The sequence below is a fragment of the Schistocerca americana genome, chromosome 2 (genome assembly GCF_021461395.2).
Source record: "Schistocerca americana isolate TAMUIC-IGC-003095 chromosome 2, iqSchAmer2.1, whole genome shotgun sequence".
Taxonomy (NCBI): domain Eukaryota; kingdom Metazoa; phylum Arthropoda; class Insecta; order Orthoptera; family Acrididae; genus Schistocerca; species Schistocerca americana.
Window position 1 is genome coordinate 270272666 of NC_060120.1, and position 23148 is coordinate 270295813.

The 23148-nt window shown below is 41.9% G+C and overlaps 1 non-coding gene across 1 annotated transcript; it reads left to right on the top strand.

Annotated features, from left to right (window-relative positions):
• The first annotated feature begins 8996 nt into the window (after positions 1–8996).
• On the top strand, positions 8997–9067 carry Trnag-gcc. The gene has a single exon. It is a non-coding gene; the product is annotated as a tRNA-Gly (tRNA).
• Positions 9068–23148: the final 14081 nt, after the last annotated feature.

Here is a 23148-nt window from a genome sequence, read left to right on the forward strand (position 1 = left end):
GGCGAGCCGTAATGGTGGATCAGGCACTAGTCAGCCAGTGGATACTTCAGTTTGGGTCTCCTAAAATCATAATCACGGATCAGGGCGTAAATTTTCTGTCGGAATTAATGCTGCAGCCATGCAGGCTGTTGCGCATTCCAAAATTATGGAAGAGCACTCTGCACCCTAAAGCTAATGGTTGTACAGAACGAGTCTACAGGAAAATTGCAAAAATGTTGTGTTCTTACATAAATTCCCAACTAACAACTGGGACGTGCTGCTGGCCTACGTCGACGCTGCATACAACTCGAAAGTTCACCAAAGTACACGTTTATCCCCATATGAAGTAATTTTTGGGAGCAAAATGCCGCCGCCATTTGTGTTTTGTGAAGGCCCACTGCAAGGAGACATCCTGTCAGTGAAGGATTGCGCTAGGAGAGTAAAACTTATCTGGAGAAAAGTACAAGAAATTAATACGAATGCCTTGGAGAAAAAGGAAAGGGCACATGATGCGAACGCAGTGTTACCTAAGCACTATGTGGGTCAGTGGGTTATATTAACGAATCCTTATGTGCCGAATAGGAAAACGATGAAGTTCATGTTACGGTATAATGGTCCGTACCAGGTAATAGAGATGACGTCGCCTGTTAACGATAAGCTGCAGATCCCCACCCGCCCTTCAATAGTCCACATAAGCCGAATTCGGCCGTTTAAAGGGGGATACAGGCAGTCTTCCGCTCGTGACCCCAGTTTCCACAGAAAGGGGAAGTCACACGAGGTAGAGATCGGTGTCACGTCTTTCCCGCCAGGACTGGGCAGAAGGCGGAGGATTCGTTTCCTTATATTGTGCACGAATAGTCGTTCAGCTCTGTGCACCGATTTCCCACTTCACAAGCTGTTTGAACAGATGTTCGTGTTCATGTTCATCGAGTCGTCATGCACGCCTTGTCACTTGGCTCTGTGATTTTTAGGAATAGTGTATTACGATTCCGAAGTAACCTGTCTTAATCTGCTGGCCCGCGTTCTCTCTCAAAATATTTGCCATGGTTATTGCTCCTATGGCTATGTAATGTGTCCAGTTGTTACACATAGCTGTATCAGGGGCCTAGGTCTTATCTAGGTTTTTTAATGTTGGTTTTAAAATTCCAATAAAAGAGAACCAGTTGTTCTAAGGTTTAATGTTTGCTTTCACGATGTTTCAGAATCTGGGGGAACTAAGGCATTACTATTATCCAGTCCTTTTATGCATGATATAAGCTCCTGCTAATGGTAAGACCCTAGCCAGTTGTTTATCATGTTTCTTTCTGGTAGAAAACAGCTTCCATTCAGTAGGTCTATTAGCGAAGTTGTCCTAGGGCGTATCAACCTGTTGCAAACGCTCTGTAAGTGCAATCATGGTTAAACCGTAACATTACTTATAGTACGATTCAGTCAGCCCAGATTTGGCAAAGGTGTTTTAAAGCATTACACTGCTATCCTTGTCTCCATTTACTGCAGTTAGCTCTCACCAACCACGCGAAGACGAGTGTGTGTGCGTGTGTGTGAGAGAGAGAGTGTGCTTATGACCATTTTGAAAAATAAATGCCGGCCGCGGTGGTCTAGAGGTTCTAGGCGCTCAGTCCGGAACCGCGCGACTGCTACGGTCGCAGGTTCGAATCCTGCCTCGGGCATGGATGTGTGTCATGTCCTTAGTTTAGTTAGGTTTAAGTAGTTCTAAGTTCTAGGGGACTGATGACCACAGATGTTAAGTCCCATAGTGCTAAGAGCCATTTGAACCATTTTTTGAAAAATAAATAAATAAATAATTTTGAAAGAGATGCGTGTTCAGTTAAGGTGATGTAGCTTTTGGAAATATTGAATTATAAATCGCTGCTTTAGATCATGGTGGAGTTTGCAAAATACATCACATTGTCATTGGCTGTTTCATTTTTTTCCCACCAGTGCCATGTTACATTTTTAAACACTGTGATTGGCTGAAAAATTTAAAAATTTCTCTCATCAGCTTTACCTTGTATATGATTAAATTTCCCTCCATAACCACCTTTCATTTTTTCTAATTTCCCACTATTTTTAAATTTTGTCGGCATCATCAGCTTTCATTTTTAAGTATTCTTGCCAAATGTCGTCCTAGATTTCTAAAATTCTTCCGCCACTACCATTTTTGATTTTCCTCCAATGACATCTTGGTAACGTCATGTGTTCAAGGTCATTGATGAGGACATTGTGTTTGGCGTGTAGGCAACCATCACTAATACTTGCACTTTTCAGTCTGTTTTAAGTGTAAAGTGGTGTGGAGGTCACATATAGTACTTATTGTGCATGTCGCAACATTTAGTGACAAATATTGCTGTCCCTGGGAGTAATGGTTTAATTAATAGATGGCGCAAGGCTTATATAACAAATACAAGGGACTATTGTACTTCAGAATTCATTAACTGGACGCGATTAGTGGCAGGGGATGTGCGGAAGGAATCATGATCATTATCTATGCTGGGTCATTCATTATATCTCATACTTGGATTTAATGCTCTTCCATTTAACATATATCAAGCATCGTTAGCTACTGTTGCTCATGACGCAGATATTATAATCAATCCCAATCGAGACACGGGTACTGACGAAATTGTAAATAACTGATTTAAAAGGAATATTGATTGGATTTCTGCAAATGATTTGACACTAAATTTTCGGAAAACGCAGTACATTCAATTCTCTACATCGAATATTAACAAGTAATCACAAATTTAAGGCACAGGGGCGTATTAGAATCAAAGTAGAATGTTAAAAATATTTGTTTGTACGTACTAATGAGAGGCTAAATGCTTCTTGCATTGCTCACTTCAGTCACTGTTGCACTTTGTGTCATTGCCAGCTTTGTAGAGAGACAAATCATTCAATTAACAAATACTGCTTATTCCCTTTCAGTAACATCATACAGCACCTTATTCTGGGCAAACACACCTTCAAGGATATAAACGTAAAAGATAAACGTGTCTTAAGAATAATACGTGGTGGTCGCGCATGATCATCTTGTAGATAACTGTCTAATGCGTTAGGTATTTCAGCTACGTTTTCAGAGCACATTTTTTCTGTCATAGAATTTTCTGGAAATATTCCGTTAGATTTCCGAAGCAAAACTGACATCCATTACTTCATCAAAACTGACTTTGTCTCAGAGAAGGAGCAATAATGCTGCGACTAAAATGTTTGAGCATATAGCAAATGATATTAAATGCCTGAAAGACGACTAAACTAAATTTTTAAAGCAAGCTGAGTAAGTTCCGTCTAGTTAACTCGTTGTAATCCATTGAACTAGTTTCATTTAAAAATTTGTGGCTTTCTTCTTGCAAAGAATAATAAACTACAATCGTCCAGTTACAGGTGTGGGTTCTTTGATTGCTTTGGGAGCACTCATTACAAAAATGATGAAAAAGAGTCTTAACTTTATATAGTCCATAGGCATAGGAATGTTCCACATATTTACTAACGTCTTTGCATAGTAAAGCATCACTTGATGCACACATATACATACTCTTTTCTCCAACTACACAGGTGACAAAGTTCCAAAGTCCAGTTTCATTTAAGACTTGAATAACAGAAGTATTCTAATTTGTTTGCCATTTTTTTTTTTTAAATGCTTGAAGCTAAGTTGTCACTGAGGTTTTATAAATAGCAGTTCGGAAACGGTGTGCTGAATAGCAGTAGAAAGAATAGCCATCAGAGATACTGAATAGGACGGACGGAATATGTAAGTGCAGTAACAGAACTAACCACGAAAAAGCACACTTAAAAAATTCACAAACTTTCTTCACGACTACTTTGCAGTTGACGTGCTATCCAGACGACGAATCAGGGCACAAAATCCGATCTCTAAAAACGCGTGTAATTTTCAGATGAGCAATCGAAAAAAAAGAATACATGTAGTGTCAATTTTAGACCTGCAATAGATAAACGATTTGAACTTTGTACTATACAGAATTAAGTTTATTCCAGAGAAGATGGCACATAGGGGTAGAAACATGTCTAGGTAAATGAAAAAGAAATAGTGTCTGCATAGGGCGGATTTTCAAAGCAACACAAAATTTGAATCGCAAACACGGAGTAAGATTATTCCCGCCATATGTTTACACCTTCGGCCGCGCAGTCTGGGGCGTAGGTTCGGCCGTGACGTCGTGCCCATCGGTTGATATAATAGAACTCCATGCGGCCGTTCTGGCCGGCACGACAGTTGGTTTGCGTCACTAGAGCATCACCTGCGCTTGCACCACGTTCAGGAGCCCCTTTGGTTGTCATCCGTGCCACCCTTGCAACACAGCTGTACGTGGACCATAATGTACTCACCGTTTCGTAGCCCAGGTACAGGAGTTCGATAGGAGCAGTACTGCGATACTGCAGGAGGATGGATGGTCCTATTCTCGTGTTGGTTGGGAGGCGATAATTTGATTGTGAGTTGGCGAAGCTAGCGAATGTCAGTGCTAAATAAAGGTCGCGATAACAGATTGATGCGTAGCTTAGCCTCATGTTAACTTTCACGTCATACTTAGCGCAATTTTCCATATTCAAAACACTTTTCGTCACAAAAACTAAAACTGCATAATATACTGAGTAGACACGTGTTAGATAATGTAAAAGTATCCGAGGAGCATATTGTGTACACACGCTCTTCGGCCTGGAATCTCACTGACTGGAGTAGAACTGCCTTCAGTGAAACGTCAAGCTAGAAACTGAGCCAATATGACCAGCGGAAAAGTCTAGAGTCACCCAGGAAATCGGTGGGACACCAAACTGACCGTCGCCCGCACTACGGCCTGACAAACACGACTGGGGTCCATTACTTTACTTGCTGCACAGCAGTGCGTCGACCATATTCTAGGTCTCGTTTCGTTGCCCTTCGTGGCATTCCATCTTGAGCTTACATTTCACCAAGATAATGCCCTCCCGCACACAGCAAGAGATTCTACTGCTTGTCTTTGTGCATGCCAAACCTTACCTTGACCAGTAAGGTTGCCGGATTTCCCCCCACTTGAGATAGTTTGGAAAATTATGGGCAGGGCCCTCCTGCCACCATAGTATTTTGACCATCTGACGGACCAGTCGGACAGAATTTGGCACGATATCCCACAGGAGGACAAACAACAACACTGTCAACAACACTACGACAGCACTGCCGAATAACGTCTTCTATAAGGGCCAGAAGTGAACCAGCGCGTTATTCACTTCCTCAGTTTGTGAAGCTCTGGAATCTCTGGAATGAATAACCCATTTATTCTGAAACAGTAATCATTTGTTTGTCTGTGCGTGTACACCGTACCTATCAATTTCCGTGCCATTCGTATAATTACTTCGTGGCGAGTGTTTTAGAAAGTATATGTTATATAAACTGCGGAATATGCATAGGTGATCCACAACATAACTTTAATCCAGCACGGCAGTAACAACGGAAGGTGAATCTTTGACAATGTCAAGCTTTTGCCCTAGCGAAACGTTAGAAACAACTCTAAGTGACAGTGTTGCTTTATGCCAGTTATTAAACTAACTATATCTAACAATTTTCAGAAGTTGTGACGTGGTCGTGGATTAAAACAGTAGTGCAGGATATTTTGAATGAATTTATGTTCAGCGCCAATTATCACAGAAATTCTGGTCCTTAGACTACGATTTTCGGTCAGCAATTCTCATCTTCAGATTGCAGCAAATATGGGAAACGAATACGACTTGTGAACCAATTATCTCTTAGATCAATAAAATATGCCATAACGAAAAATTATTGCTTTCGTGGAAGTGAGAACATGTGCTTGAAAAATATGTCACGATGCTAAGCTGATTCTGTGTGTATTTAGAGACGATGCCACTATGGGTTTATTATATTAGGCCATAATATGCAGCAGGTACGACTCACCGTATTTTAAGCGCATGGCCGGCCGCGGTGATCTCGCGGTTCTAGGCGCGCAGTCCGGAACCGTGCGACTGCTACGGTCGCAGGTTCGAATCCTGCCTCGGGCATGGATGTGTGTGATGTCCTTAGGTTAGTTCGGTTTAAGTAGTTCTAGGTTCTAGGGGACTGATGACCACAGCTGTTAAGTCCCATAGTGCTCAGAGCCATTTGAACCATTTAAGCGCATGTTTTGATATCTATGAAAATCAGAGTTTTTCGTCATGGGATACTTAATTGTTCTAAGACGTAATCTGTTCACTAGTTGTATTTAATTTCATATATTTCGTTGCAGATCTCGAGACGGACGTTGCTGATCTAAAAAAAAATGGTTCAAATGGCTCTGAGCACTATGGGACTCAACTGCTGAGGTCATTAGTCCCCTAGAACTTAGAACTAGTTAAACCTACCTAACCTAAGGACATCACAAACATCCATGCCCGAGGCAGGATTCGAACCTGCGACCGTAGCGGTCTTGCGGTTCCAGACTGCAGCGCCTTTAACCGCACGGCTACTCCGGCCGGCTTGCTGATCTAAACCGGTAGTCTAAGAACTAAAAATTTTGTGATTATTAGCGGAAATAAAACAAGTTTATTTCTAACTATATTGTACCTATTGAAGATATAGTTTTCAAGAGGTGCCGAAGAGTCTTTTGGCATCAATGAGCTTTCATAATTTATTATTTACATTACATTGTATCGGAAAATCCAGGATTTTATATGCCACAGAGCCACAAGTTCCTGACTTGCTGTGCAGGGCAGACGCAGCTTCCCTGACGGTTTGTTGTTACGCAGCTGGAACATATTACCTTCTGTAACTCTCCGAAGAACACAGCTGGGCTACGTTATTGGTTCACGGTACGGTCTGCACGTGATATGAAACTGAAAGAGATTCAGAACACGTCGTTCGCAATACAAACAGTAGTCCCTGTGCTTCCACTGCTTCATCGCAAGCGTATCGGGAAATGCATTTTCCTCCATCAGATTGTGTTACTCACGCCGCTGGGACGCCGTATCAAATTATGGGGACGTGGCTGAGCTTTGTATTACAGCGGTTATCCGAAAACAGAGAAATGCGTGATCGTACTAAAGCGGGCGCAAAGGTATCAGCAGGAAGCTTCCAGAATGGAAAAAAGTTCTATTAGCAATCAGTGCCCTCGAATGCACTGTTTAGCCGAAGTTGTTCATGACTAAATTTGCTCTTGGATACAGAAATTAACGATAAAATAACAAAAATTACGATGTCTCCATAACTGTTTGTAAAGTAACGGTTCGATTGTTAATGACCTGTGGGCAACTAGACATCTCTATTAACCTCCTGAGTTCCCTTGGGGCATATATATTACATTCAAATTCTATTTTTTCCATGCTGAGGCAGTTAAATAGACGTCGGGGATTGCAGCGTGCGCTTTACACCGTGTGCTTTCTGATTATGTGTTGTTTTCGTTTCTGCAAGCTCCCAGCAGGTTTCAGCGTCTGGTTGTAGAATAGTGCACTGTTCGCATAGCTTCGAGAAATTAATACGATGTCAGCTTGTTTTTAGTAATATTGCGACAGAATGTTGTTACAATATGCTAACATACCCAACACTATTGAATCAGTGACTTTTTATGTGCTGATAAAGATATGACGATAAATTTGTTTTTCGATGTAGTAGTGGTTGTATATCAGGCAACGACCTGTACCTTGACATTCACGAGAACGAATTCGAGAAGATGAGATTAAAGCGGCGCAGGAGGAATTTGAGGACAAAGATGACACGGTTCCAATAAGGAAACGCCCCAAAAGACCAGTGCCATCACAGGAAAAAGGAGAAGTAGCAGAATGGAGTATATACGCAGGGATTTAAAAAAGTAAGCTGTGCATGTCGTCCCACGCTAATGTAACTGCGCGACAATAGTATCACAGTGGCACAATAGAGTACAGGTTCTGGGTGTCGCTGCAGACTCAGCTCTGCTGCGATACGCCTAACGGGTGGAGCACAGCGCGGGAGTGAAGTGGCACGTCAGCCGGAAACGTGTGGCGCATCAATCGGAAATGTTCTCAGAGTTCCAGTACGTGGGACAGTACGAGTCACGGTGAACTTTTGGTAGTGTGCGTGGACCAACTGCAACGTCGTGTGCAGCCGTAGTGAAGTGGTGTCAACGATATGACCACTGCCACACAGGCGTGGCTGGTGGTGAGGAGCTAAAGCGAAAGGCTCTGCCGTTGACAGTGACTACAGAGGAACCACTCAGCGCTCAGGCAATAGAGCAACACGGTAACACAGCGACTCTCAAATGACTCCACGACAAGCGGTTTTTTTTTATCGTCGAGGAATGGAACGATTGGCGACTATGTTGAAAAATGTCATCCATCTGTGTCACTTTTAAGTGTAGTGGAGCATTCAATAAAAGTTACTTGGCTTACTTAGTACTTGAAGTTTCCCTGGTAAGAAAAAGTTTTTGGTTGTATTTTCAGATAAAATAACCAAACAACATTTTATGGTACTTTTATAAATATATTTATGTACTTTGACTGATATTTTATGAACAAAATTCATCAAAGGAATACCTGAAAACGTTTCATTACTAAAGTGCGCATCATTTATGTTGGCGGCCGAGTTTAGGTTCGTTCTGCGCATCTGACGTCACAAAACACAGTCAGCCAATGAACAGAGAACGACGTTGTCAGATCTCGACTGCACTGCAGAGCTCGGACGAGTGTCTCCAGTTTTAGAAACGTTCAGTCATAAATAAAGTAATAGAACAAAAGCAATGTCTTGATGGCAGATTTTCTATAAAAGAAAGTTTGGAAAAAGCATTCTTTATATCAATTGCTTCATATTCTATTAATTAACTAAACCAAACAAGAAATAAGGCTCCTAATTCAGGCGATAGCAAGGAATGGTGTTTGTATCAATCTCACGAACCGCTTTTTCGATATAAAGAACTGCGGTAATTGTTTATTTCCTATTGTACTTCGACGAAGCATGAGTAATTCATAGTCGTACCGATAGTGTTTGTCAGTATTTTGCGTGAATGTTGCAGTCCTCATGGACTTATATTGCCAGACGAGCTTAGTTAGCGTAACGGTTAAGGTACCGAGCATCGGTGGTTCAGTGGTAGAATGCTTGCCTGCCACGCGGGCGGCCCGGGTTCGATTCCCGGCCGCTGCATCATTGCCGGCACGGTAGCTCAGCATGTTCGGTCAGAGGGTTAGCTGCCCTCTGTAATAAAAAGAAACTGAGTTAATGGATCAACAACGAACTTAAACGGATGTCTTACGACGTCCGCCCCGAGCAGATGCAGATGAGATTAAAAAAATAAATAAATAAATAAAAATAAAAAGGTATTGAGCCACTAAGCGAAAGGTTAAGAGTTCAAACCTTGTGTGGTGCATAATATTTTCTTCATTTAAAAACAATATCGAAGTGTCTTACTTCACGAATTTTATTCGTTTGAATGCAGCTTTTTGAAATTTCTAGTGCTTTGTCCCTTCATTAATCCTTTCGCTGGTGCAGACACGTGCTCCCCGCATTCCGCGCTGTGCGCGATTTTGTCATCAGTGCACTGCTCGCCTGGGCAGACACATGGTGTTCCCACTGCTTTGACACACTTATCATACGATTTCACAAAAACTATTTGGCCCAAAAATTTGATTTTTACACATCTTCTTGACTGATACCTTCCCCCCATAAATGACTAAATTTTGTTTCGATATTCAACGCAGTTATTGTGCAGCATTAAATGTAGTAAACCATTGCACGAAATTTTGAAGAGTTTGCAGAGGTAAAAGTCCATAGCGTGTACTTTCCGTATGGCCGATTTTAGTTGCCACAATGTTGAGAATGAGATGTGGACAAGATACCTAAATTTCATATAAAATTTACTGTATCTCATTTAATTTAAGTACCACATAGGTGTCGTATGTAATATTGAGAAATATTCCGTCTTTCGCGACTGTAATAAAAGTTTTATTTACACCGTGCGCCTTCGGCTTTATTTTAAAGCACTTGTCCACATTTCATTCTCAACATTGTGGCAACTAAAATCGACCATATGTAAAGTATACGCTATGGACTTTTAACTCTGCAAACTCTTCAAAATTTCGTGCAATGGTTTAATATATTTAATGCTGCATAATAACTGCATTGAACATCGAAACAAAATTAAGTCATTTATGGGGGGAAGTTATCAGTCAAGAAGATGTGTAAAAATCAAATTTTTGGGACAAATAGTTTTTGTGGAATCGAATGATAAGTGTGTCAAAGCAGTCGGAACACCATGTGTCTGCCCAGGCGAGCAGTGCAGTGACAAAATCGCGCACAGTGCGGAATGCAGGGAGCACACGTATTTGTAGCAGCGAAAGGGTTAATGCGGTCGTGATGGCTTTACTTCATGAACTGCGCGCTCCCCCCTAAACGTAAGCTTGCGAACTATGCTATACTATGGCGCTGCTTCTCTTGAGGCGTGCGTCGTGTGCAACTGGCAACGCAGCAATCTCCCGTGTCTGGGCGGGCATGCGCGAGCCGCCAAGATAAAAGAATTGAACTACAGGGTGACACAGAAAAACTAGAAAATTTCCAGAATCCTGTAGAAACTAGAAGCGATGAAGGAAACAAGTTGCATTCATAGTAATTGAAATTTTACAACTTCGCAATTTACGACACATTGATGACATTTATCATTTTTTTAAGAATGACGTCTTTAGATGGCGTCCTCTTGTACGAGCACATTCGTGATATCTGCTGTTGAGATTCCTCATTGACCGCTGCAACCTCTCATCTGGGATACTGTGAACTGCATCCCGAATTCTCTGTTTTAACTCATCCTCGGTTCTTGGTGGAGTCGTGTAGACCTTGCTTTTGAGTTAGCCCCACAAGAAAATAGAAAAAACGGGTAAGTCTGGCGATCTAGGGGACCATGTAATGTTACTGACTCATGAGATCAAATGGCTGCCAAGCAATTCACTCCCATATGCCATTGATTGCCGTGCAGTGTGTGATGTCGCTCCATCCTCTTGAAACCAGGCTTCTTGAACGTTTGCAAAGTTGTTGAATGCAGGTGTAACGAATGCTCATAACATGTCCACCTAACGAGCGGCATTGACAATTGTCGTGTTTCCCTGTTCATTTGCGAAAAAATACGGTCCGATAATCCCTTGTGATGAAACAGCACACCATAATGTCCCTTTACGAGCGGGTAAAGGGAACTCATGAATGTCATTAGGATTTGTGTTTGCCCAGTAACGGTAGTTCTGTACACTCACATAACCTGTGAGATGAAAGTGTGCCTCACCTGACATCCACAACTTGTTTAGAAATTCATCGTCATTGTTTATTTTTGTTATCATTTGTTGCCAGAATCCTAATCGTAACCGGTAATAGTTGTCCTTCAATTGCTGCACCATCTGTAGTTTGTGCGGATGAAGAATTCTGCTAACGCTCCCCTGGGACATTCCAACCACTGCCGCTTACGAATAGAACGCCGTGGGGTCCGTAAGACTGTCTCGCGTACACATCATTGTTCGCTGGAGAACGCACACTTCTTGGTCATCTGTTAATTTCTTCTTGGAGGCAGAGCCAGTCTCTTCGAAGTTATCAATCCAACATTTCATCACGTGTATCGACGGAACGGAATCATGACGTCCTATACCACAAAAAACGTCGAAACTCTCTCTGCGCCGCTATCAGACTATCATTGCTTTTTTATAAAACATTTTTATGGCTTACGCACGCTGTTGTCCGTTCCTCTGATCCATGGTTACTGAAGTGGAGGACTGTTTACTCGCTGTCACAAACCAGCAGTGCTGCTACCACATATTTCATACATTCCCATTATTCTGTCACCCTGTATAAAAGGCGTATTGGAAACCTGATGTCGCAAATATGCCACATGCCCTATCATTTTGGTGAACGACTAACCTTTTTTGTTAAAAAAAATTTAGTGTTTTAGACTCATTTTGTCTCAGAAAAGCTCACTGATCCCCGCTATAAACATTTCATTCACAAAATCTACACCTAGGACAGAGGGGGTTAACAGAAGGCGCAAGTACTTTAAGTGCACACTGAGCAGCTGTAACGACACTGCTTCATCCCCCATCTGTGGAGCAATAGAGTGAGTGTGAGGACTTAACAGGCGTGTAAATAGACCATAGCAGTCTGGGTTCCAGGCGTCGGGCTATAACACTTTAACTCTTCATCTAAAGCAGATTCCTTTTTTCTGTCAATTAACGTAGATAATTTGACGAATGTGCTCATATAATGAAATTCCTTCGCAAACTAGATTTGAAGTGAAAGTTGCATATCTGAGGAAAACATCGCAGAAACTTTCTCACTAGGTCTGGATATTAGCGGGTTTTACCACTCAGTTACTTACAGTAAGTATTCTTCAGCAGCAACCATTTGCGATGAAGAGCTACGGAGGATCGATGACTGATGCAGGGGTGGGTGGCTGGCCCTGGGTATATAAACATTTAACGTACTGCGCATAAATAGCTTTAAAATATACTAGCATCCAGTTATGTTATTGGAGACAAATAAGTGGAAATAGTAACCACAGCAAAATATCTACTCGGCATCACGAGCGACCTAAGGTGAAAAGAGGTCACAAAACAAATTACAATAAAATTAGATACCCAGCTATGACTAACTGCAAACTCCCCTCCCTTGCTTTAGGAATAAGAAATCTGTGTTTATAGCTCACGCTGACATTGCATGAAAACATTCAATGCTCAGCAAAGACTGTATGTTAAAGTGCATTAAAGGTGACACCAGACAATTGTAAAAAGTTCACTTAGGTTTTTAAGAAGCATTGAAATGTGGCATAATATCATATTTGAGGCCCAGGATCTTAAATGACGCGGCGTGCAGTTAACAGACATTCAGTCACAAAATGAGGTATATTTAACATTTCACACAAAAACTCACATACACTTTCAAATTTCCGCATGAAAATTTCAACACGTTTAACACGGAACTCTTTTCATTGTCTATCTGCCGCATACCTTGCAAAGAGCTTTACAGATGCTAACTCTGTCCACAACAAAAACAGCCTGATGTAGTTACCGTTTGCGAACAGTACTGTATGAGAAGCTGTTTTCTCTCGAAGCTTCTAGAAATTTCCATGAGTCAACAGTATGTTAGTGTGACTTACGTTTTTAAAATATTTATCATATTTAGATTATTGGTCGTTTCTTGGGGATACGTGTTTATTGGAAGATTTTTAGTAATAATAGCTGCTTACAAACCTACAATCTGGCCAGAATGTAGTTGGTGTCACATAATTGGCTAGTTGTTAAAAAGGTTCTGTCAAACACTGTTTTATTACAGCTGGAAGAAATTAATGGAAATCTAATTTATCTCCCAAAGTAGCGAATGACAAAACACATGTTCGACCGATTCTGGAGTATTGATTCCTTACCTGTTTGAATTAACAAAAGATACAACGAAGTCGCTGTGTTTCGTCACAGGATCGTTTAGTCAGCGCGATAACGTTAAGGAAAACCTGAACAAACTCCCGTGGCAGACGGTACAAGGTAGGCGACATGTACTATGCAGAAGTCTGCTGCTGAAATTCGAGGAGAGTACGTTGCTGCATTAACTGGCAGAATATTACCAGCGCCTACATATATCTCGCGATCTCACCACAATGAGAAAACTGAGATGGTGAAGTGGTCAGCACGCTGGACAAGCATTCAGTAGGGCGGTGGTTATAATCCCCGTTAGATCATCGGGATTTAGGTTCACCGCGATTTCTTTGAATCGCTCCAGGGAAATTCCGGGAAGGCTGCATTGAAAAGGGCTCGGTTGATTTCCTACGCTATCTTTTCTAACTACGAGCTTTCACTCTGTGTCTGATGACGTCGCCACCGACGGGGCGTTAAACTCTAAATCTTCCTTTTACAACCTTAAAATCACAGAAATTAGAGTTGAGACGGAAAACATCCAGCAGAAGAAAGCAAATCAAGTGGGCGATTTGGAGTATAAGGTTGTAATGAATTCGTTTGGTAGAAAGTTCAGAGGGCGAAGCAGGAAGGCAAATGCAAGGCAGTAGAAATATTGAAAATTGGGGGATATACAGGTTGTATCAAAATCATTACGTCGAATTCCGATGGTTGTTGAGGGTGTCTTGGGAAACAAATCGAAGACAGGAACCAGTGTCCGCAAACATCACCCAACTATGCAATAGAGCGTCAAAGTTAGAGGCGACAGTGTTGATACAAGGTCACCCCATCGGCAGAAAACATGATTTTGTACGCTGACGCACCGTAGTCGGAACGGCTCACAAAGTTGCTCGTTGTTGAGTGACCGCGACTGCCTGCCACGATCACCAGTGAGAAGGTGGCACCAGATAGCCCTTGTCCTCTTTGAATGCAATGCTCTGTTGCCGCTCTGAAGGATGGTTCCAGACACAGGTTTCCGTCCATAGCTTATTTTCCTCTTGGAACCTTCTAAATCCTTCAATATTTTTCAGTATAGAGGAGAAAAATAATCTGATGATGGAAACCCATATCTGAAAGTGTCATCCACCGTGGCAACAGATCATCACATTTGTTGGAGGCAAGGTCTGGCGGCAGCTAGCTCCGTTTTTTCCATTGACAATCGTGGAAGTCAGTCGCCGTCACTGAACAACACACAACATTGTGAGCCGTTCCGACGACGGTGCGTCAGCGTACAAAGTATACAAAGTCACCTTTGGTGCCAAGTGGCAGGCTCCAGCTCCTACAACTTCGGCGCTGTGTGGCGACGTTGGATGACGTTTACGGACTCTGGTTCCTATACTCGATTTGTTCCTCAAGACACCCTCTACAACCCTCTTGAGTCTTTCGCAACATTTCCAGGACACCCTGTAACGGTGCTGCCTATAGGGAATTTGAAGTGAAGAGAAGACAAGCAACAGCATAAACATTAAGAGCTCAGATGGTAATCCAGAACAAAACAAAGAAGGGAAGACTGAAAGGAGGAAGGGAAATCTAGATTGTCTGTATAAAGGAAACAAGAATACAGTATCACCCAGAGATGAGAGGATGTAGGTGAAGATGAGGGTATATGGTAATGCGAGAAAAATTTGACATAGCACTGAAAAAATCTAAGTGGAAACAAGGCTACTGGAGCAGGCGACATTCCTTCACAATCAGCGAGATGACAGAACTGTACGATCTGGTGTGCAAGCAATTGGTGGGTTGCAGCAGTTATTGGGAAATGAAGCGACCTACGTTGCATGCATTAGCAATCAGAGCTGCATCAGAACATTGTTTGGACTGAAGACTACAACAACAACGAAGTTTTACCAACAATCAATCCTTCCACGCGCCTTTCGGGAATAGAGCACAGAACTGGAGAAAAAAAAATATTGATACCAGAAGTACTCTCCGCCACACACCGTAAGTGGCTTGCGGAGTATACATGCAGATGTAGTGAAAGCAAATTCCACGGAACACAGTTCTGGTTATGTCGCAACGGCGATGACTTTTTGCAGCAGGATAACCGACCTCGTCTCAAAAGCATAATCAGGCTAAACAGCTGATCTCACGTTGATGGCTTAGGCTAATCTGTACAGGACGGTACGCATCTGGTACGCTGTAGGGCGCCCTCTCTGCGCCTATGAACCACCACCAGTAATTTAGAACTGCATGGCCATTAACTGATGCCACATACGCGTTCATCCGAAAAACCACTAGAGATTTGTCGAATCTATACCACGCAGAATAGCTGCTATATTGCAGGCCAGAGAAAGAGCAGCTTGGTTTTAAATGGGTGGTCGTAATATTTCGGTGCATCAGAATACGTTTTGTCAGACAAGAAAACTGAAGCAATTGTAAGAAATAATAGCATATCAATGTAACTTCGTATATGATTAGAGTTCATACATGACTGGGATTGTAATCGTACCAGATGGGATGGCCACCGGGGTTCCTTAGTGTTGTTCATTCGTAGGGTTGTTAGCAGGACAGATAGGGTATATAAGAGGCGTGAACAGCATCACATGTTGAGTGATGACTGTGATGGTCACGGAGACGCCGTGAACTCATATTTGGCGGTGTTATCAGCTTCTCACAGTGTCTGAAAGGGGTCTCATTGTGGGTCTCCATTTGGCCAACTGGTGGAGTCGTGTAACGTTCAGATTTGTTGGGTATCCACGGCTAGGCGTTGGACTGTCAGGGAACGTGAGGGCAGGAAAGGTCGTAGTCAAGGCACTGGTCGATCACTCGCGAGAACCAGAAGAGAGGATGGCAGTGCTGTTCACCAAGCACAACATAACCCTGCCACATCAGTGCGTACCATACGAGAGTATGCAATGGACATCACACACCGCTGGTCAGCCAGAATTGGGCGTTATCATCCCAGCCAAGGCCCAACGTTAATACCATACCAAAAACGGCTGCTTTTGAAGAGGAGCCGCGACCATGAAGAGTAGACTGCCGTCGAGTGGCTTCACGTTAAGTACAGAGGTAAATTTCGGTTCTGCCGTACACCACATGGCAACGACTTGGGGAGAGGTTCCATTCTTCCAATGCTTTGGACAAGCACAACGGTGGTACTCCAGGCGCCCTGGTGTAGGTAACCATCGTCTGTGACTTCAGGTTACGCCTGGTAGTTATTGACGGAACTCTGATGACACAATCCTGCGTTTTCAGGTGTTACCTCTCATGATATAGTATTGTAATGTCGCTTTTCAACGGTACAAGCTCGTCCACACGGGGCACGTGGTTCCGTGACCTGTCAGCGCGATGTGGAGTTTCTCCCATGGCCAGCAAGATCCCTAGATATTTCTGCAACGGAAACTGTGCGCGACCAGCTAGAACCTCAACTCCGTCCCACTGACAGCATACAATATATCAAGGACCGCTTACAATAGTTGTGTATCAGCATGCCTCAGAAGATGATAAAACGGCGTTATGAGTCACTTCCAAATCGAGTTGGCGCATGCTTCCAGACGGGATGCATCTCATAGTGATAAACGGACCCATTCTGTCAAGTACTTTGTATACTTGGCTCGAATTTGTTATCACTGTAGTAACATCACACACCCTTTCCAAGTTCAATGTTCTGCGTGGTTTCTTCCCCCCCGCCCCCCCCTCTTGAAGTTTCACATTTTTTTACTAGGCAATATAATTTGTTAATTTCTGTGAAAGCTTGGCTTGTCCTGTCCTCCACAAAGCCACACACACACAGTGTGTGTGTGTGTGTGTGTGTGTGTGTGTGTGTGTGTGTGTGTGCGTGGTGATATTTCTGGCTTTAGTAGCCATCATATCGACCTACCAGATTCTTTCCTCAGAGCAGTAGAAGTTGCAGTATTATGCATATGTCTCGATCAGTGGTGTGAGGTACCAGTAGCAGATGGCCGTGGGAAAGACCACCTGATTTGTAATCTGTCAACGTGAATAGCTGATACTGTCGGAGGCTGCGTGATAAAATGTTTTCTTTTATTAATATTTCAATAAGGTATCTTTACACTTGCTTAATATTCTGGACTAAGTATCTCTAAACACAAAGGTATCGCCAGTTTGTTTCGTAGGTCAGAATTACATTAATAACTAAAAACTAAAGCTAACCGAAAAGGTAGACGAAGCACTATGGGTGTCTTCGGAGCTCCGCCTAGAGCAGGTTTTCAAGCCAAGTGGCGGTACTTCCCAGTTACATCGGAAGCGGGAGTCACGATGGATAGACGACCTATCCCTCGAGAACAGTCATCTTTCAGTTTCAAGTAAATCTTTAAAATACCTGTCGGAATGGTTAATCGTGGGAAAAGATTTGTTTTCTGGTGCGGTTATGAAAAAATAATGCGTTCAGAACAGTTTAAAAACCAATAACACATAAAAAATCAATGGTGTTGCTAGATAAAGCCAGCCGTTGTGGCCGAGCGGTTCTAGGCGCTTCAGTCGGGAATCGCGCTGCTGCTACGGTCGCAGATTCGAATCCTGCCTCGGGCATGGATGTGTGTGATGTCCTTAGGTTAGAAGGTTTAAGTAGTTCTAAGGCTATGGGACTGTGGGACTGATGACCTCAGATGTTAAGTTCAAAAAATGGCTCTGAGCGCTATGGGACTTAACATCTGTGGTCATCAATCCCTTAGAACTTAGAACTACTTAAACCTAACTAACCTAAGGACATTACACACATCCAAGCCCGAGGCAGTATTCGAACCTGCGACCGTAGCACTCCCTCGGTTCCGGACTGAGCGCCTAGAACCGCTAGACCACCGCGGCCGGCTCAAATGTTAAGTCCTTTGCCATATGAACCTTTTTCATGAACCTTTTTTTTTTTTTTTTTTTTTTTTTTTTTTTTCTAGTTAAAGTTCGTAAACTTGCAGTTCCGCTGAAACAAATACGAGTGGCATCCCGGGATAAAAACTGAACGAACTCCTTAATTACTTAACATCAGTTCCTCGCGCTGACGGTTTATTACAGCCTCAAGACAACGGGTGCTGCTGCATGCGCGGGGCTGTCTTTAGAAGATTACACATTGCTCAAATCATTAGAGCTATGCATTTCACTCAGGGCGGTAAAAGCAACTAGACAACTTCCAGAAGAAATGACATCTTCAACACGTCGTCGGTGCTAACACATATGAGGTTGCCGCACGGGATTAGCCGAGCGGTCTTAGGCGCTGCAGTCATGGACTGTGCGGCTGGTCCCGGCGGAGGTTCGAATTCTGCCTCAGGCATGGGTGTCTGTGTTTGTCCTTAGGATAATTTAGGTTAAGTAGTGTGTAGGCTTAGGGACTGATGACCTTAGCAGTTAAATCCCATAAGATCTTACACACACAAACACATGAGGTTAAGGGAATAACAAATAGTATCTTTTGTCTGAAATCGACGTAGAGTGTGTCGCGTGTGTGTGTTTCAGACTGTACAAGCCAAACTTTTATACAAATTAAGAAGTCTCATGGAGTGAATCCAAATGAATACGCTAAAAGGAAGTTAACAATATTTGCTTTAGAGCTTTTCTTAGCAGGTATAATCAAATTTCAGAGCACTGCAGAATCTGTTTATTAGTACTAAAGGAAACGTGCCTGGTGTAAAAATTCAGCCCAGTTTTCAGCATCTCAACAGACGATCTCGTAAACATCAAGTTTATTAGTCTTGACTCAGCGTATGTGCGAGAATATCAAAACCACGCCTCCAAAAGGCGCAATATTGGCTCTATATCCGTTATACCTCCAGGTGAAGGGAATCGAATTTATCGAACGAGTCCCTTATATTGGCACGGCGTGGGGAGAGTTAAAATCGCTGACGTTCTTCAATATCGACAGCGGGCGGGGAGGAGCTATTCCGAGATAAACGGCGATTACCAGACGCCGCTGCCGGCGGAATTGTGAGGAGGGTGCAATCCGCCGGTATAACTGCGCTGTGTCTCCGGTTATTTGATATCTCGCAGCGATTCCAGGAAGCCGCGTTGTCGGGCTGCAGGTTATTACAGGACCCTGCCACGGATGTGGAGACTAGCTGTTGTTGCCAGCAGTGAACGCACAGTTATAGGAACAGAATATTTCCTTTCTACAAGCTACCCTAAAATTGTAGCCAGTTTAAGGGTATCATGTCTTCCGCGTACAAATAGCTTTTAAAACAATTAGATGAAATTTATTTACCTTCTAGTGGTATTAAGAAAGTCTACTTGAATTTGGAGACATAATGTTGGTAACACGCGAAGTACATGGTTGGCTTTTTATGTGAACAACGTCGACTATTTATGAAAGTGAAAATACATCCAGCTGTCTTAAGGCATTCTTCATATAAAAATGTTCCCAGTGAATTCGGGATCATTTAAAGAGCTTATTTTCTTTGTTAATGAGTTGATAATAGGTCAACCAGAACGTGAAATGATAATGTTTTCTAATAAATTACATTAAGCGGCACAGAAAACTTAATTATTATACAAAAAAGATCCAAAGTGATCGCAGACCGTTCCTAGTGGTTCACTGACTTCATTAATAAGACACACTTGGGGGGAGAACACAATTGAACAAGGTAAGGAACATGGTTGTGCAGTTACATATCGAAGGTGTTCACTGAGGATGCTAGATTTGAACTGTTCATTTAATGGATAATTTATATTGTGAATAACTACAGTCCCTTATAGTTTGAGGTATTGAAAGGGAGATATAAAAACAGCAAATTTGATGACATTTACCATCAATAGTCAAACTGTGAACAGGTTCGCTAACCAGACATCCCTGTTGCAGAAATTACATGAAGATTCCAGTTAAATTAACACTACACAGATATCTACTGTTAATATTTTTCCATGTGGGAAATTACAGAATCTCTCAGCGGTTGTACGTGTATCAAAGTAAAGATTAACTGCCACGAGTGAAAGGTTTCAGTGTAAAAAGTACTGTCTTAGTGTTTTAACCAAAAATAACAAGTAATATACATAGATTAACTTGCAGCTATAACGTTTATTTGCTTAGTTTAGTGGTGTTGGATATATTGAGACTGAGCACTAATACACAATTGGGCAACATGAGCTAATCATGTGGTTTTCATTACTACTCACTAGCACTAAAAATAAGGGGGATTACCCAAAATATCTTGTTTCAAATAGACAAAATTTCGTTCTTGGCCGCACTTTATGGTTTCTGATTTTGACTGTGTGTTCCAGTCGACTTCAGTCATCGGGCCAGTCATGAGGCAAAAAGTATTAACATAGCATATACGATTTCTGCACATACTGCAAAATGTTTTCACATGGAAAGAAAAATAGTGATAGGATGGACGTTATTTCAGAAATGGTTCAAATGGCTCTGAGCACTATGGGACTTAACATCTGTGGTCATCAGTCCCGGACTTAACATCTGTGGTCATCAGTCCCCTAGAACTTAGAACTACTTAAACCTAACTAACCTAAGGACATCACACACATCCATGCCCAAGGCAGGATTCGAACCTGCGACCGTAGCGGTCTCGCGGTTCCAGACTGAAGCGCCTAGAACCGCACGGCCACACCGGCCGGCGACGTTATTTCAGTGGATCAAAAAATAAGAAGTACTCGCAATTAATGAAATACAAATACTGTAATGTACGTAACACATACAAAATACTTTAAAACATAGATACAATACGTAACATGAAATAGTGAACGCCCGTACGAAGTGTAAGTGATGGCGGTCTTGCGGCGACCAGTAAGAGGGTAAATTATTCAACCAGCATCGGACAGCGTTCAAAGCACAATAAGAGAGTGCTATATTTCATAGATGACGGAAACAGGTGAACATGAATAACATGTGAATTTGATAAAAATGTATCTTCTGTTTTTTTAATGTGGCAAGTGAACATTAAAATGATAAATTCATGTGGATTAATAAATATTCTTTTACATCGCTCTCGTGGACCTGAACAAACCTGACGCTAACATAGATGCTTTACAACGTTCGACAGCGTAAAGTGAAACATTGCAGCACCAAGTGCAGGGCAGTAGACCGACAACAGAGAAATCGCGGGGCCCAAGAAACAGTGAACAACAAAAGTATAATAATATGTTATGATAAAATCGTAGGTTAAATGACTACATGGTAACCAGTGTGTAACACACGTGGAGCCAATAAAATGGATATAGTGCCAATGAAATAGAGCGGAATGGTCTTTTGGGGGGAGGGGATTGGTATGATATAGCAGTTAAACATTAAGGGCCGTTGTTATCCTACTGTCCTAATTACAAGATCAACAAAAAGAAAGATAAATTCTTAGAAAATGTCTTACAGTATTAAGGACAGTTATGAGTGATATTAAAAGCAGCTATGAGTTTGCTTCTATGATTAAAAACATCGAAGCTCCAGACGATTCTATATTTACCTCATTTCGAACCACGAACCTTTTTACAAACATTCCTGAGAAAGCAATGGTGCATATAGTTAAAAATAACCTTGTTCTTTACAAAAAGATGCACGTGGAAGAAGTTGTAGAACTTCTGAAGTTTCTAGAACTACCTTATGGTTTGACTGTTTTAAATCTAATAACAAAATTTTCCGTCAGAATACAGGTTTGACCGTGGGTAACAATTTGGATGGGACTTTAGCCGACATTTTTATGAATAACCTGGAAAACAACTTCTTTAATCACATCGTGATATTTTTCAGAGTATGACCTTTTATCTTAGATATGTCGATGACATTATTATTCTGTATAATGGAGGCATCGATCCATTAATGGTGTTCCGAAGAATTTTTTTATGCACCAAAAAATTAAATTCTTGATAGAGATCGAGAAAGTAGGAGGTGCTAGCTTCTTAGATATTTTGTTAAGGAAAATAATGGGATGCTGTTGATATCTCTAGTCCACAATACTTTTCTTACACTGCTGTCAGAACTGTTCTTACCTAATTTAATGGTGCTAATTTCAGATCTGAGGTCGTTTGCTTGTGAAAGCTTCAGGTTTTCTCAATCGCAAAATGTCAATTTCTTGTTTTATTATTAAGTAAAAATGTATGTGCGTAACTATTTGATTTAAGTTTCTTGAACTTAGCTGGTAATTCGAATTAAACTAAATTAAATACAAGTTAAATAGAAACGAGGTCTAATTATATTCAGTGATACGAACTGAAACACATACCACCGTGAAGAACGTTAAAACTTAATAAAAGTGACTTATAAGTGACTTATAACTAACACTTTCTGTTGAGGCAGATATTTTGGTTTCAAACTGTTTCGTTTATGTACCGCTTCAGAGAGATCTCGTTAAATACCCCATCAATAGTTTATCATCCCAAGCTTCTCCCATGTCCCCTGATAGCACTCTTCCGTATTCTTGAGGACCTGACGGAACTGTTAGCGTTGCTGGGCACTGACGTCTCCTAAGTTGTCTGGAAATTTACCAAGGTGACTGTAAAGGAAATGCATTTTAACACTCATGTTACACGCCAGTACATGAAATGCTGACACCGTACCAGGTGTGAGACTTGGATAGTTAGCAACTTTTTTTATTGCCAAGGGAGTTTTCCATTACCGGCACGAATGACGCCCATGCAGCCCTTCCCTTGATGTTCATCTTTGTGATAAATTTGGGATACTGGGATATGATATGTTATGACTGTTTATCGTACCAGTTCCGATTATATTAAGATTAGAAACATAGCAATCATTTATGAGATACTCTGGTTCTCGCCAGGACATGGGGATTCCTAAAGGTAAATCCTTACGCTTTCTTTTCGTCAGTCACGCAGCATTTCCTCACAGTTGTGACATACAGTACGTGGGGCCAAGGCCTTGTCCTCGTCGTCAAGAGTAAGTCCAAAGTGTAAATTATAAGCTGGCCTCAC